Genomic DNA, 17,531 nt, shown 5'->3' with positions numbered 1-17,531 from the left:
GCAGCACTGAGCTTGTAGGCACCGCTGATGATGGAGCCTACAATCCATCATTACTGGTGCTGTTTCAGCAAATCATAGTAACACCCTTGCTCTGCTGGACAAGCCACTGGTCGTCCGTCTAAGTATATTGGTCTTATTGGGAATTACAACCAGACTTCTGGATTATCAAACTGCGACAAATGGTATTTTTACTGTTTGTCAGGACTCAAAAAGCCTCCCTCAGGAAGACTTGGCAGAAGCCATTGAATTTAGCGGGTCCTGGACGCAGCCTGCCCTTCTTGATCTAGACTTACAGCAGGGCCATCGGTGTTGCATCCACAGAGCAGCTGCTGCCCATAAGAGCGAGCTTCAGGGACGAGTGGCTGGGTCACCAACTCAAGTATCAAAAACAGGGACCAAAATAAAAGAATAGTCAGAGGAATAAACAGGGTTCAATACCTAAGATTCGTCAAAGCGAAGTCAAAACCAGGTCCAGGGGAGTCAATGAATCAGATAAAGGCAGGATCACACAGATATAGGAGGTGCAATAATATTCAGCAAGTCTCAGCAGACGGGAGGGAGTTTAAATAGGGTGTGGTGCGGCCATATTGGTCACATCACCGCGGATGGTCAATCAGAGAAACCAACCCTAACCGTCCTCAAGTCATCTGCGAACAATCCAATCACTGGGCTGTGCCCTCCTACTGTTGCTGGGCCTCACTGACCCTGGAGAGACCAAGTATATTTCGCGTTGACTACTCGTTGCAGTTCCCTCCGGTATACTCCTTTGTGGCCTCTGGCTACGCTACTGGTAACAACTGGTCACAGATAACAAGCAGTAGTAACCAATAAAACGCATGATATCTATGAACGGGAAACTTGTCGGACTGGTTTTGGGCACGCACAGCACGCCCCGCCGCCTCCTCCGCGGCTTGTCTGTTCACTTCTCGGCTCTAGAGAAAAATATAGAAGACTGGAAAGGATATAAAAAGTAATAAGATGGAGAATATTGGGGTTGTGGGGGTTTAAGAGCTCTGATAATGACCCCGATTCAATCTCGGGGTCCGTGGGTGACAGATTCGCAGTGGGCTTCTTGAAGGACTTCTCTTCCTCTGTTCACCCAACTAACCTCGTATGTTTTAAAGGGTTATTTACATTTTTAGGAGTTACTTAAATGTTAGGGGTCCGACTGTAGGGACCCCCACCAATCCTGAGATCATGGATTTGCAGAACGTTGGCACCACCACTACATTCATTCTATATGGGGCTGCTGGAAAAAAAACCACACACCGCGTTATCTCATAGAGGAGCGGTGGTCCGCTTTTCTGGCCACCGGTCCACTTTTTTGGCCACGGTTCCATTTAGACAGAACCTAGTTCTCAACATCAGTGGGAATCCCAGTGGTCAGAACCCACCCATTAAGTAATAAATTCTAGAGATGGCGAATACTGTTTATTTACCCACCGTACACCTCATTTTAACTACATTTGGGTCATCAATGCAGCCAGGGCTATGCTGGATGTGACAAATGATGATATACTGCATGTGATCAACCTCATCAGATTGAAGCCATCATTTCCACTGTCAGCTCGCAATGGGATACCTTAGTGGGCTCAGCATTTGCAGATCCTAGATTCATTTAAAGGCTATAATCACCTTGGTCAAGAAAAAAAAAACTATTTTTACACTTTAGCTTTTACCTTTACTTAATAAAATTGCACTAAGTTTCAGTCTAATACGCATTTTGCAGCCTGATCCAAGTTTCAGATTTTTCTCTTGTCGGAGTGTCTCTCTCAGTAATATAGGCTGGATGTTAGATTTGTGTCTATCCAAATAATATAGGCTGGATGTGAGCTGTGTCTCTCCCAGTAATATAGGCTGGATGTGATCTCTGTGTGTCTCTACCAGTAATATAGGCTGGATGTGAGCTCTGTGTGTCTCCCAGTAATATAGGCTGGATGTGAGCTCTGAGTGTCTCTCCCAGTAATATAGGCTGGATGTGAGCTCTGTGTCTCTCCCAGTAATATAGGCTGGATGTGAGCTCTGAGTGTCTCTCCCAGTAATATAGGCTGGATGTGAGCTCTGTGTCTCTCCCAGTAATATAGGCTGGATGTGAGCTGCGTGTCTCTTCCAGTAATATAGGCTGGATGTGAGCTGTGTCTCTCCCAGTAATATAGGCTGGATGTGAGCTCTGTGTGTCTCCCAGTAATATAGGCTGGATGTGAGCTGTGTGTGTCTCCCAGTAATATAGGCTCGATGTGAGCTGTGAGTCTCCCAGTAATATAGGCTGGATGTGAGATCTGTGTGTCCCTCCCAGTAATATAGGCTGGATGTGAGCTGTGTGTCTCTTCCAGTAATATAGGCTGGATGTGAGGTCTGTGTCTCTTCCAGTAATATAGGCTGGATGTGAGCTGTGTGTGTCTCTCCCAGTAATATAGGCTGGATGTGAGCTCTGTGTTTCTCCCAGTAATATAGGCTGGATGTGAGCGCTGTGTGTCTCTCCCAGTAATATAGGCTGGATGTGAGCTCTGTGTGTCTCCCAGTAATATATGCTGGATGTGAGCGCTGTGTGTCTCTTCCAGTAATAGAGGCTGGATGTGAGCTCTGTGTGTCTCCCAGTAATATAGGCTGGATGTGAGCGCTGTGTGTCTCTCCCAGTAATATAGGCTGGATGTGAGCTCTGTGTGTCTCCCAGCAATATAGGGTGGATGTATGCTGTGTGTCTCTCCCAGTAATATAGGCTGGATGTGAGCTGTGTTGTGAATTCTGTGGCTGAATTCACTCCTGTGGTCACAAGTGGTACTGCAGCTTCTGAGCTTCCTCCCTCAGGTGTTCTGGTGAGCTCGTTAACTGCTTCATTACTTAACTCCGCCTGATGCTGCTATCCTTGCTCCTTGTCAATGTTTCAGTGTTGGATCTGAGCTTCTCCTGATTGTTCCTGTGACCTGCTGCTCTGTATAGCTAAGTGCTTTTTGCTTTTTTGTTGCTTTTTTTCTGTCCAGCTTGTCTTTTGTTTTGCTGGAAGCTCTGAGACGCAAAGGGTGTACCGCCGTGCCGTTAGTTCGGCACGGTGGGGTTTTTTTGCCCCCTTTGCGTGGTTTTGCTTTAGGGTTTTTTGTAGACTGCAAAGTTCGCTTTACTGTCCTCGCTCTGTCCTAGAATATCGGGCCCCACTTTGCTGAATCTATTTCATCCCTACGTTTTGTCTTTTCATCTTACTCACAGTCATTATATGTGGGGGGCTGCCTTTTCCTTTGGGGAATTTCTCTGGGGCAAGTCAGGCCTATTTTTCTATCTTCAGGCTAGCTAGTTTCTTAGGCTGTGCCGAGTTGCCTAGGTAGTTGTTAGGCGCAATCCACAGCCGCTTTTAGTTGTGTTTAGGATAGGATCAGGTGTGCAGTCTACAGAGTTTCCACGTCTCAGAGCTCGTTCTTGTATTTTTGGGTATTTGTCAGATCACTGTGTGCGCTCTGATCGCTAAGCACACTGTGTTTCTGGATTGCCTTCATAACACCTGTCATTAGCAAACATAACAGTACAAGGAGCCAAACTAATGATTCTCAATAGAGGGAAAGAAAAAGTTCTGACATCATTTTTTTTTTTTTTTTTTTCTGCTCTGTGTTCACTTTTTTTTTTTTTTCCCCTAGACATTTGGGTGATTCTGGACACAGGTGTGGACATGGATATTCAGGGTCTGTGCTCTTCAATGGATAATCTCGTTATAAATGTACAAAAAATTCAAGATACTATTGATCAGAAATCTATGTTAGAACCAAGAATTCCTATTCCTGATTTGTTTTTTGGAGATAGAACTAAGTTTCTAAGTTTCAAAAATAATTGTAAGCTATTTCTGGCCTTGAAACCTCATTCTTCTGGTAATCCTATTCAACAGGTTTTGATTATTATTTCTTTTTTGCGCGGCGACCCTCAAGACTGGGCATTTTCTCTTGCGCCAGGAGACCCTGCATTGAGTAGTGTCGATGCGTTTTTCCTGGCGCTCGGATTGCTGTACGATGAGCCTAATTCAGTGGATCAGGCTGAGAAAAATTTGCTGGCTTTGTGCCAGGGTCAGGATGATATAGAAGTATATTGTCAGAAATTTAGGAAATGGTCAGTACTCACTCAGTGGAATGAATCTGCGCTGGCAGCTTTGTTCAGAAAGGGTCTCTCTGAGGCTGTTAAGGATGTCATGGTGGGATTTCCTATGCCTGCTGGTTTGAATGAGTCTTTGTCTTTGGCCATTCAGATCGGTCGACGCTTGCGCGAGCGTAAATCTGTGCACCATTTGGCGGTACTGCCTGAGGTTAAACCTGAGCCTATGCAGTGCGATAGGACTATGACTAGAGTTGAACGACAGGAATACAGACGTCTGAATGGTCTGTGTTTCTACTGTGGTGATTCCACTCATGCTATTTCTGATTGTCCTAAGCGCACTAAGCGGTCCGCTAGGTCTGCCGTCATTGGTACTGTACAGTCCAAATTCCTTCTGTCCATTACCTTGATATGCTCTTTGTCGTCGTTTTCTGTCATGGCGTTTGTGGATTCGGGCGCTGCCCTGAATCTGATGGATTTGGATTATGCTAAACGTTGTGGGTTTTTCTTGGAGCCTTTGCGGTGTCCTATTCCATTGAGAGGAATTGATGCTACACCTTTGGCCAAGAATAAACCTCAGTACTGGGCCCAGCTGACCATGTGCATGGCTCCTGCACATCAGGAAGTTATTCGCTTTCTGGTGTTGCATAATCTGCATGATGTGGTCGTGTTGGGGTTGCCATGGCTACAAACCCATAATCCAGTATTGGATTGGAACTCTATGTCGGTATCCAGCTGGGGTTGTCAGGGGGTACATGGTGATGTTCCATTTTTGTCGATTTTGTCATCCACCCCTTCTGAGGTCCCAGAGTTCTTGTCTGATTATCAGGATGTATTTGAAGAGCCCAAGTCCGATGCTCTACCTCCGCATAGGGATTGTGATTGTGCTATCAATTTGATTCCTGGTAGTAAATTCCCTAAAGGTCGATTATTTAATTTATCCGTGCCCGAACACGCCGCTATGCGCAGTTATGTGAAGGAATCCCTGGAGAAGGGACATATTCGCCCATCGTCATCACCATTGGGAGCAGGGTTCTTCTTTGTAGCCAAGAAGGATGGTTCGCTGAGACCGTGTATTGATTACCGCCTTCTTAATAAGATCACTGTTAAATTTCAGTATCCCTTGCCATTGTTATCTGACTTGTTTGCTCGGATTAAGGGGGCTAGTTGGTTCACTAAAGGTACCTTCACACATAACGATATTGTTAACGATATCGTTGCTATTTGTGACGAAGCAACGATATCGTTAATGAAATCGTTATGTGTGACAGCGACCAACGATCAGGCCCCTGCTGGGAGATCGTTGGTCGCTGAACAAAGTCCAGAACTTTATTTCGTCGCTGGACTCCTGCTGACATCGCTGGATCGGCGTGTGTGACACCGATCCAGCGATGTCTTCACTGGTAACCAGGGTAAACATCGGGTAACTAAGCACAGGGCCGCGCTTAGTAACCCGATGTTTACCCTGGTTACCATGCTAAAAGTAAAAAAAACAAACACTAGATACTTACCTACAGCCGTCTGTCCTCCAGCGCTGCGCTCTGCTCTCCTCCTGCACTGGCTGTGAGCCGGAAAGCAGAGCGGTGACGTCACCGCTCTGCTTTCCGGCTCCCAGACAGTACAGGAGGAGAGCAGAGAAGCAGAGCGCAGCGCTGGAGGACAGACGGCTGTAGGTAAGTATCTAGTGTTTGTTTTTTTTTACTTTTAGCATGGTATCCAGGGTAAACATCGGGTTACTAAGCGCGGCCCTGCGCTTAGTTACCCGATGTTTACCCTGGTTACCGGCATCGTTGGTCGCTGGAGAGCTGTCTGTGTGACAGCTCTCCAGCGACCAAACAGCGACGCTGCAGCGATCCGGATCGTTGTCGGTATCGCTGCAGCGTCGCTTAATGTGAAGGGTGCCTTAAGATAGATCTTCGTGGTGCGTATAATCTGGTGAGAATCAGGCAAGGAGATGAATGGAAAACTGCATTCAATACGCCCGAGGGTCATTTTGAGTATCTAGTGATGCCGTTCGGACTTGCCAATGCTCCATCTGTGTTTCAGTCTTTTATGCATGACATCTTCCGTGAGTATCTGGATAAATTCCTGATTGTTTACTTGGATGACATTTTGATCTTCTCAGATGATTGGGAGTCTCATGTGAAGCAGGTCAGAATGGTTTTTCAGGTCCTGCGTGCTAACTCTTTGTTTGTGAAGGGATCAAAGTGTCTCTTCGGTGTGCAGAAAGTTTCATTTTTGGGGTTCATCTTTACCCCTTCTACTATCGAGATGGATCCAGTTAAGGTCCAAGCCATCCAGGATTGGATTCAGCCGACATCTCTGAAAAGTCTGCAAAAGTTCCTGGGCTTTGCTAATTTTTATCGTCGCTTCATCTGTAATTTTTCTAGCATTGCCAAACCATTGACCGATTTGACCAAGAAGGGTACTGATTTGGTTAATTGGTCTTCTGCTGCTGTGGAAGCTTTTCAGGAGTTGAAGCGTCGTTTTTGTTCTGCCCCTGTGTTGTGTCAGCCAGATGTTTCTCTTCCGTTCCAGGTCGAGGTTGATGCTTCTGAGATTGGAGCAGGGGCGGTTTTGTCACAGAGAGGTTCTGATTGCTCAGTGATGAAACCATGTGCTTTCTTTTCCAGGAAGTTTTCGCCCGCTGAGCGTAATTATGATGTGGGCAATCGAGAGTTGCTGGCCATGAAGTGGGCATTCGAGGAGTGGCGTCATTGGCTTGAAGGAGCTAAGCATCGCGTGGTGGTATTGACTGATCATAAGAACTTGACTTATCTCGAGTCTGCCAAGCGCTTGAATCCTAGACAGGCCCGTTGGTCGTTATTTTTTGCCCGCTTCGACTTTGTGATTTCGTACCTTCCGGGCTCTAAAAATGTGAAGGCGGATGCTCTGTCTAGGAGTTTTGTGCCCGACTCTCCGGGTTTATCTGAGCCAGCGGGTATCCTCAAGGAAGGAGTCATTGTGTCTGCCATCTCCCCTGATTTGCGGCGGGTGCTGCAAAAATTTCAGGCGAATAAACCTGATCGTTGTCCAGCAGAGAAACTGTTCGTCCCTGATAGGTGGACTAATAAACTTATCTCTGAACTTCATTGTTCGGTGTTGGCTGGTCATCCTGGAATCTTTGGTACCAGAGAGTTAGTGGCTAGATCCTTCTGGTGGCCATCTCTGTCACGGGATGTACGTACTTTTGTGCAGTCCTGTGGGATTTGTGCTAGAGCTAAGCCCTGCTGTTCTCGTGCCAGTGGGTTGCTTTTGCCCTTGCCGGTCCCAAAGAGGCCTTGGACACATATTTCGATGGATTTCATTTCTGACCTTCCCGTTTCTCAAAAGATGTCAGTCATTTGGGTGGTCTGTGATCGCTTTTCTAAAATGGTCCATCTGGTGCCCTTGGCTAAATTGCCTTCCTCCTCTGATTTGGTACCTTTGTTCTTTCAGCATGTGGTTCGGTTGCATGGCATTCCTGAGAATATTGTTTCTGACAGAGGTTCCCAGTTTGTTTCAAGGTTCTGGCGAGCCTTTTGTGGTAGGATGGGCATTGACCTATCCTTTTCCTCGGCTTTCCATCCTCAGACTAATGGCCAGACCGAACGAACCAATCAGACCTTGGAAACATATCTGAGATGTTTTGTTTCTGCTGACCAGGATGATTGGGTGTCCTTTTTGCCGTTGGCTGAGTTCGCCCTTAATAATCGGGCCAGCTCGGCTACCTTGGTTTCTCCATTTTTTTGCAATTCTGGGTTCCATCCTCGTTTCTCTTCAGGACAGGTTGAGTCTTCGGACTGTCCTGGTGTGGATTCTGTGGTGGATAGGTTGCAGCAGATCTGGACTCAGGTAGTGGACAATTTGATCTTGTCCCAGGAGAAAGCTCAACTTTTCGCTAATCGCAGACGCCGTGTGGGTCCCCGACTTCGTGTTGGGGATCTGGTTTGGTTATCTTCTCGTCACATTCCTATGAAGGTTTCCTCTCCTAAATTTAAACCTCGTTTTATTGGTCCGTACGATTTCTGAGGTTCTCAATCCTGTGTCTTTTCGTTTGACCCTCCCAGACTCCTTTTCCATACATAATGTATTCCATAGGTCGTTGTTGCGGAGATACGTGGCACCTATGGTTCCATCTGTTGAGCCTCCTGCCCCGGTTTTGGTGGAGGGGGAATTGGAGTATATTGTGGAGAAGATTTTGGATTCTCGTGTTTCTAGATGGAAACTCCAGTATCTGGTTAAATGGAAGGGTTATGCTCAGGAAGATAATTCCTGGGTTTTTGCCTCTGATGTTCATGCTTCCGATCTTGTTCGTGCCTTTCATGCAGCTCATCCTGGTCGGCCTGGGGGCTCTGGTGAGGGTTCGGTGACCCCTCCTCAAGGGGGGGGGGGTACTGTTGTGAATTCTGTGGCTGAATTCACTCCTGTGGTCACAAGTGGTACTGCAGCTTCTGAGCTTCCTCCCTCAGGTGTTCTGGTGAGCTCGTTAACTGCTTCATTACTTAACTCCGCCTGATGCTGCTATCCTGGCTCCTTGTCAATGTTTCAGTGTTGGATCTGAGCTTCTCCTGATTGTTCCTGTGACCTGCTGCTCTGTATAGCTAAGTGCTTTTTGCTTTTTTGTTGCCTTTTTTCTGTCCAGCTTGTCTTTTGTTTTGCTGGAAGCTCTGAGACGCAAAGGGTGTACCGCCGTGCCGTTAGTTCGGCACGGTGGGTTTTTTTTGCCCCCTTTGCGTGGTTTTGCTTTAGGGTTTTTTGTAGACTGCAAAGTTCGCTTTACTGTCCTCGCTCTGTCCTAGAATATCGGGCCCCACTTTGCTGAATCTATTTCATCCCTACGTTTTGTCTTTTCATCTTACTCACAGTCATTATATGTGGGGGGCTGCCTTTTCCTTTGGGGAATTTCTCTGGGGCAAGTCAGGCCTATTTTTCTATCTTCAGGCTAGCTAGTTTCTTAGGCTGTGCCGAGTTGCCTAGGTAGTTGTTAGGCGCAATCCACAGCCGCTTTTAGTTGTGTTTAGGATAGGATCAGGTGTGCAGTCTACAGAGTTTCCACGTCTCAGAGCTCGTTCTTGTATTTTTGGGTATTTGTCAGATCACTGTGTGCGCTCTGATCGCTAAGCACACTGTGTTTCTGGATTGCCTTCATAACACCTGTCATTAGCAAACATAACAGAGCTGTGTCTTTCCCAGTAATATAGGCTGGATGTGAGCTCTGTGTGTCTCCCAGTAATATAGGCTGGATGTGAGCTCTATGTGTCTCTCCCAGTAATATTGGCTGGATGTTAGATTTGTGTCTCTCCAAGTAATATAGGCTGGATGTGAGCTGTGTCTCTCCCAGTAATATAGGCTGGATGTGAGCTGCGTGTGTCTCTTCCAGTAATATAGGCTGGATGTGAGCTGTCTCTCCCAGTAATATAGGCTGGATGTGAGCTCTGTGTGTCTCCCAGTAATATAGGCTGGATGTAAGATCTGTGTGTCCCTCCCAGTAATATAGGCTGGATGTGAGCTGTGTGTCTCTCCCAGTAATATAGGCTGGATGTGAGGTCTGTGTCTCTTCCAGTAATATAGGCTGGATGTGAGCTCTGTGTGTCTCCCAGTAATATAGGCTGGATGTGAGGTCTGTGTCTCTCCCAGTAATATAGGCTGGATGTGAGTTCTGTGTGTCTCTCCCAGTGATATAGGCTGGATGTGAGGTCTGTGTCTCTCCCAGTAATATAGGCTGGATGTGAGCTCTGTGTGTCTCCTAGTAATATAGGCTGGATGTGAGCTCTGTGTCTCTCCCAGTAGTATAGGCTGGATGTGAGCTGTGTCTCTCCCAGTAATATAGGCTGGATGTGAGCTGTGTGTCTCCTAGTAATATAGGCTGGATGTGAGCTCTGTGTGTCTCCCAGTAATATAGGCTGGATGTGAGATCTGTGTGTCCCTCCCAGTAATATAGGCTGGATGTGAGCTCTGTGTGTCTCCCAGTAATATAGGCTGGATGTGAGATCTGTGTCCCTCCCAGTAATATAGGCTGGATGTGAGGTCGGTGTCTCTTCCAGTAACATAGGCTGGATGTGAGCTCTGTGTGTCTCCCAGTAATATAGGCTGGATGTGAGCTGTGTGTGTCTCCCAGTAATATAGGCTCGATGTGAGCTGTGAGTCTCCCAGTAATATAGGCTGGATGTGAGATCTGTGTGTCCCTCCCAGTAATATAGGCTGGATGTGAGCTGTGTGTGTCTCTCCCAGTAATATAGGCTGGATGTGAGGTCTGTGTCTCTTCCAGTAATATAGGCTGGATGTGAGCTCTGTGTGTCTCCCAGTAATATAGGCTGGATGTGAGGTCTGTGTCTCTCCCAGTAATATAGGCTGGATGTGAGTTCTGTGTGTCTCTCCCAGTGATATAGGCTGGATGTGAGGTCTGTGTCTCTCCCAGTAATATAGGCTGGATGTGAGCTCTGTGTGTCTCCTAGTAATATAGGCTGGATGTGAGCTCTGTGTCTCTCCCAGTAGTATAGGCTGGATGTGAGCTGTGTCTCTCCCAGTAATATAGGCTGGATGTGAGCTGTGTGTCTCCTAGTAATATAGGCTGGATGTGAGCTCTGTGTGTCTCCCAGTAATATAGGCTGGATGTGAGATCTGTGTGTCCCTCCCAGTAATATAGGCTGGATGTGAGCTCTGTGTGTCTCCCAGTAATATAGGCTGGATGTGAGATCTGTGTCCCTCCCAGTAATATAGGCTGGATGTGAGGTCGGTGTCTCTTCCAGTAACATAGGCTGGATGTGAGCTCTGTGTGTCTCCCAGTAATATAGGCTGGATGTGAGCTGTGTGTATCCACGGAGGTGTTGTCTTCACTGCTCATATATCTGCACAGCTTCCATCCTACATTTATTTAATCTTATCTGCTTTCCTCCGTCTCTATAAATTGTTTTCTCTGCCCTCTATAACACTGTAGACACTTTCTCCCCCTATCAAATGTAGATCTGTGCACAATCCTCTCCCATTTCTTGCTTCTATATCTAACAGTGAGTGATGAGAGGAGAGAGCAGAGAGCGCCATCAGGAGCAGGAGATATGAGGATTTGTATTTTTTTTTTGCAGGTCACTCAGCTAGATTACATTAATTCTGCAAAAGTACTATAGTATTTTTTTAATGAAGGCTATTTAGAAAGTTGCTCAACTTTTCAATCAATTGTGCATCTTCGCAAGACTTCGTAAGACTTAAGGGAGTATATCACCCTTAAAACTCAAACCACTTGTATAGTCATAGGGGGAACATAGCCCTTCCAAAAATTCTACCTGAAGCAGTGGGAATACGAAAAAAAAAATGGCACTTTTGGACACTTTTGATGTTGGTGACAAGTCATCTTTAAGGAGGAGTAAGAGTGACTACACATCTTTAAAAGTCCAGCCGGGGACGTGACCTTGTGCATGCATGTCCAGAAACGTCCCGGTCCTTATCAGACTTGGATGTCACGATCCAGTGTGGGTTTTGAGTCCTGTTTTCCCTTTTTCCTGGTCTGGTCATGTCAAGAGTTAACCTTTCTCAGCCTCTCTCTGGGTTCAGGTTGGCTATTTATCGCCGCCGCTTCCTGCAGGTGATGTCAGTTACAGTTTTTTCGTCTATTCCCGTCTTGACTCAGTTTTTCCCTTTAATGTGCCGACTCCCTGGTTTTGACATGCCTGCATCCGGACCTGCTGCTGTCTTTTGGCTTATTCGCTCCTAACCGTTACTTACCCCTTGGCTTGTCTCTGACCGTGAGTTTGCTTATTCCTTTGCTACTGCGCTTCAGTCTAGGATTTGACCCGGCTTGTTTGACTATTCTGCTGCCTCCTGTGGTAGCCTCACTGCTGCACTGCAGGCTAGCTCTGATTACGTGCAGTTCTGCTTCCATTTTACTGCCTTCTGATAGAGCCTGCCCCTAACTCTTGACAGGCAGGGGTCAGGGGGCTTGGCAGGTATCATAAGATGAAATGAGAACTGGATGGGTGATGTTGCGTTGTGAAGGGGGCACAGGGATTTTTTTTTTACCTTTTGATGGTGGCCAGCCGCATTATACAAAAATCCGCATTTTGCTGAATACGGATTTTCTTGAAAATTCGAGTACAATTCAATTCCACTGCTGGTATCTGGTGCACGGAACCTTTTTGTGCCAAATGTTATTAGGAACAGACAGATTTATCATCAGGTTTGGAATTATTATGGAAACATTACCTAATAGATGTATTTAGCGACCGCGCCTAAACCTGACACAAACAACAGCATGAGTCATCATGACCCCGAGACGAGAGTGAGTAATGTACGGAATGTAGAAGCGGAAGAACTGTCTATAACCCTCCACCGCTTATCACCTGTGCTAATAAACCCGTAAACACCGCGTGTCATCAACTAACGGGAAAGGAGATAATTGACCGGAAATCTCTCTCTTAAATATTCTACTTATTTATGGAGCATTTCCCCTTCAGATAACGTAATTGTTTTTCGGGAAACCCAGAGGTCTGCCAGGTATCTCAGACTCCTGAATAGAAAATTTGCCAAGAATTCTCACAAATAGCAAGAACCTGATACAACAAGTACAAAAGTACAAAAGTAAGGCGCAGAACTTTTTATTACACAGTGAACCCTTTAACGCCAATTTTTACAATTCTGACCAGTGTCACTTTATGAGGTTCTAGCTCTGGAACGCTTCAACAGATCCCACTGATTCTGAGACTGTTTTTTCACTACATATTGTACTTTATGATAGTGGTAAAATGTATTTGATAAGACTTGTATTTATTTATGAAAAAAAAATGGAATGGAAATTTGGGAAAAAAATTGAAAATTTGGCAATTTTCAAACTTTTAATTTTTTTGTGCCCTTACATCAGATAGTCATATCGCACAAAATAGTAAATAAATAACATTTCCCACATGTCGACTTTACATCAGCACAATTTTGGAAAACTATTTTTTTTTTGTTATGAAGTTATAAGGGTTAAAGTTGACCAACAATTTCTAATTTTTCCAGCAAAATTTGCAAAACCATTTTTTTTAGGGACCACCTCACATTTGAAGTTACGGTACTTTGAGGGGTCAATATGACAGAAAAAAACAAAAATGACACCATTCTAAAAACTGCACCCCACAAGGTGCTCAAAACCACATTCAAGAAGTTTATAAACCCACTAGATGGTGGCCCGATTCTAACGCATCGGGTATTCTAGAATATGCATGTCCACGTAGTATATTGCCCAGTCACGTAGTATATTGCCCAGTCACATAGTATATTGCCCAGCCACATAGTATATTGCCCAGCCACGTAGTATATTGCCCAGCTATATAGTATATTGCACAGCCACGTAGTATATTGCCCAGCTATGTAGTATATTGCACAGCCACAAAGTATATTGCCCAGCTATGTAGTATATTGCACAGCCACATAGTATATTGCACAGCCACGTAGTATATTGCCCAGCCACGTAGTATATTGCCCAGCCACGTAGTATATTGCCCAGCCACGTAGTATATTGCCCAGCCACGTAGTATATTGCTCAGCCACATAGTATATTGTCCAGTCACGTAGTATATTGCCCAGCTATGTAGTATATTGCCCAGCCACGTAGTATATTGCCCAGCTATGTAGTATATTGCCCAGTCACGTAGTATATTGCTCAGCCACATAGTATATTGCACAGCGACGTAGTATACAGCAAAGAGCCACGTAGCATATTGCCCAGTCACGTAGTATATTGCCCAGTTACGTAGTATATTGCCCAGCTATGTAGTATATTGCCCAGTCACGTAGTATATTGCTCAGCCATGTAGTATATTGCACAGCGACGTAGTATACAGCAAAGAGCCATGTAGCATATTGCCCAGTCACATAGTATATTGCCTAGTGACGTAGTATATTGCCCAGCCACATAGCATATTGCCCAGTCACATAGTATATTGCCCAGCAACGTAGTATATTGCCCAGCCACGTAGTATATTGCACAGCCACATAGTATATTGCCCAGCCATGTTTGTAACAGGTTAAAAAAGACGTCGCGGTCACATGACTGTGATGTCATGGCAGGTCCTTCTCGCATAGCATCCTTGGCACCGGAACCTGCCGCTTGCACTGCTGAGGAGAGGACGCGACGGCGGAGGGTGAGAATAACCATTTTTTTTATTATTATTATTTTTAACATTAGATCTTTTTACTATTCATAAACCGCATAGAAATGTAGAACAGGACGGCACTAGAATGATACTATTTACAGAAGGACAAAAAATAGGATCCAGAGCGCTAGGCGTCATGCCTGCAAAGGGGTATTGGTGCTCTGCATATTAATTGAAAACCAATAGTTCGTATATGCACATAGAAAAGAAAATATGTGGCACTCACCCCAATTCAGCAGTGGGAAGCGTGAACTTTAATGGAACACATAGACAGATACAAAAATCCGTTAAAACATCAGGTAAGCAGGTAGGTGCGGTGTTGGAGCTTTTTACTATTCATGTTGCATACGTAGCATCAATAGTAAAACGTTGGTCACACGGGGTTAATAGCTGCGTTAATGGAGTGCGTTACACCGCTGCATAACGTGGTCCATTAACGCTGCCCATTAACCCTGTGTGAGGGCTGACTGGAGGGGAGTAAGGAGCGGCCATTTTTCCGCCGGACTGTGCCGGTCGCTGATTGGTTGTGGCTGTTTTGCCGTGACCAATCAGCGACTTGGATTTCCATGACAGACAGAGGTCGCAACCAATGAATATCTGTGACAGACAGACAGAAAGACAGACAGACAGAAATACGGAAGTGACCCTTAGACAATTATATAGTAGATCAGGGGCTTCACGAGAACAAAGCGATGTGAAAGGAAAAAATTAACATTTAACTTTTTTCACAAAAAGTTTACTTTAGACCCAATTTTTTTTTATATTTTCGCAACAGTATCAGGAGAAAATGGACCACAAAATTTGTTGAGCAATTTCTCCAGATTACGTCGATACCCCATATGCGGGGAAAATCCACTGTTTGGTTGCATGGCATGGCTCAGAAGGGAGGGAGCACCATTTAAGTTTTTGAATGAAAAATCGGCTGAAATCGATGGCGGGCACCATGTTGCGTTTGGAGACCCCCTGATGTGCCTAAACAGTGGAAACCCCCCAATTTTAACTCCAACTCTAACATAGCCCTAAACACACCCCTAACCCTAATCCCAACAAACCCTAACCCCAGCTCTAACCCCAAACCTAACCCCAACACAACCCTAACCCTAATAGAACCCCAACCCTAACCCTAATAGAACCCCAACCCTAACCCTAACTGCAAAGAATGGAAAAAATTATATAAATAGGGGGTGACAAAAGGGGGGTTGATTTACTATTCTTTTTATTTTCAAAATTTACCAATAGGAAAAGTCTCCTATGGTAGGCTAGATCATATCAGAGGATAGAGAAATTAATGGAAAACCGGCCTCTTTTTTTGTGATCGCCGTTATTCAGTGCATAACAGTGATCACGTGAGAGGAGATGGTAAAAACCGTCCTGAGTCATGTTCTCTAGGGTCTTGGTATCCGAGCCCCCGGAGATTTTCTGACGCAGGGGGTGGGGGGTGGGGGGGGCACTATACACTTATTTGCTTTGATATCTTTGCCTGGGAGATACCTTGCTGATGCAGTATAACTACCTTGTGTCTTGTCGCTGTGCTCAGTCCCCAGTCCAACACATAAGGGGTTAAAATCAGGCGTGTGTTTCGATTCCCACTTCAGCCCCTGATATCTCCGACTATTGGTGTTTTAGCGACGCCTGCGCTGTTGCCCGATGATCACACTACGTTATGTCATGCGACAGTTTCAGCCAATCAGGAGCCACTAATCAACTGAACCCAGATGGAATACTGAAAATCTGCAATCAGTTGCCGCCGGGAGGCATAGACATCTACATTGCAGGAATGGCGCAGATATTTATTTTTTGGATTATCCCTCTAAACGTGCTTTTGGGTGTGATTCATCATTTGCATTTTTTTAATCAATTTCCTTTTTTTTTTTTTCGTCTTGCGGTATTCCTCAAAAATGGCGCATGTGGTTAATGAATTATGCGCAAAATAAAATTCGCTCTTAATTTTTTTTTTTTTTTTACCTTTTATGGGCCTTTTATAGAAGAAAAAAGTCACACGTTCTTCTAAAATTTCACAAAATTTGTTCAAAGTTTTAAAATCAATCTAGGAAGTGGAGTACATTTGCGTAAAAATATTGAGACTTTTTTTTTTAAAAAGTTGCAATACATGAATTGTCCGCAAACATCTAGAAAGCAAAAATCACAACTTCAGTGGGGAATATAAAAAAAAAATAACAAGCAAAAAGTTATATTAAAAAATACCTAAAAAATAGCACTAACAATAAAAATGTAAAGAAATACCTTCAAAATAAGGAAAAATATATAATCTGTCATATCATCCCCTCTACCTAGAATGTAAATAAAATCTAATAATTATATATATATATATATATATGTACATATATATATATATATATGTATATTCATATACCGAATATATATATAGTTAATAAAATTGAATATATTTTATTATCTATTATTATTGTATTTATTGTACTATTTTTTATAATCATATATATATATATATAATATATACACACACATATATTTATATATATGATGTGCATATACTGTATATATATATATATATGATTATAAAAATAGTAAAATAAATACAATAATAGATAATAACTTTTATAAAATAAACAAATATATATATATAAAACATATAGATACAGAAATATAGTTCTAAAGGTGCTATTGACATGAGATTCATCTGATCCACACAGGCAAAGAAATCCAACCATAGATGTCCATTTATAAAGGAAAGAAAAAATAATAATACTATATAAACATTAATATCTCCTCTTCTTCATAGAATGTAAATCAAATCTAATAAAATAAAGTAAATATAAATAAAATAATATATAATAAAAAAATGCATAAAAGTTCATCTCTTTCCAGAATATAAATAATAAATATAATTAAAAAATGATTAAAAAATGTAGATAAAATCAAATTATACTATATATATATAAAACTAAATTAATAATGTTAATAATTAATTTTAATTTAATCAATTACGTTAATGTATTAATTAATTTATTAATCGATGAATTTAATATTATTTTAATATTTTAAATAAACTATATTAATAAATAAAATAATATATATTATACGTTCTTATCACGTCCCTTTTTTTGAGAATGCAAATAAAATCTAATAAAAATATGTAATAAAAAATAAGAAAATAAAGTAATAAAAACATGAACTTTACATATATATTTTTTATCGCTCCCTTTTCATAAAATATAAACAAAATGTAATAATAAAAAAATCTTTAGAAATAAAAATTGATTATCTATAAATCTGTTTATGCGGCAGTCGCATTGCCGGCTGCATAACTGTCCGAAAAATAAGTTTTCTCTTATTAGAAGATGGGAGGGGCTGGAGGAAGCTGCAGCCGGC

The sequence above is a fragment of the Ranitomeya imitator genome, chromosome 10 (assembly GCF_032444005.1).
Source record: "Ranitomeya imitator isolate aRanImi1 chromosome 10, aRanImi1.pri, whole genome shotgun sequence".
Classification (NCBI taxonomy): domain Eukaryota; kingdom Metazoa; phylum Chordata; class Amphibia; order Anura; family Dendrobatidae; genus Ranitomeya; species Ranitomeya imitator.
The sequence above is the reverse complement of the archived record's forward strand: the minus strand, read 5'-3'. Positions refer to the sequence as shown.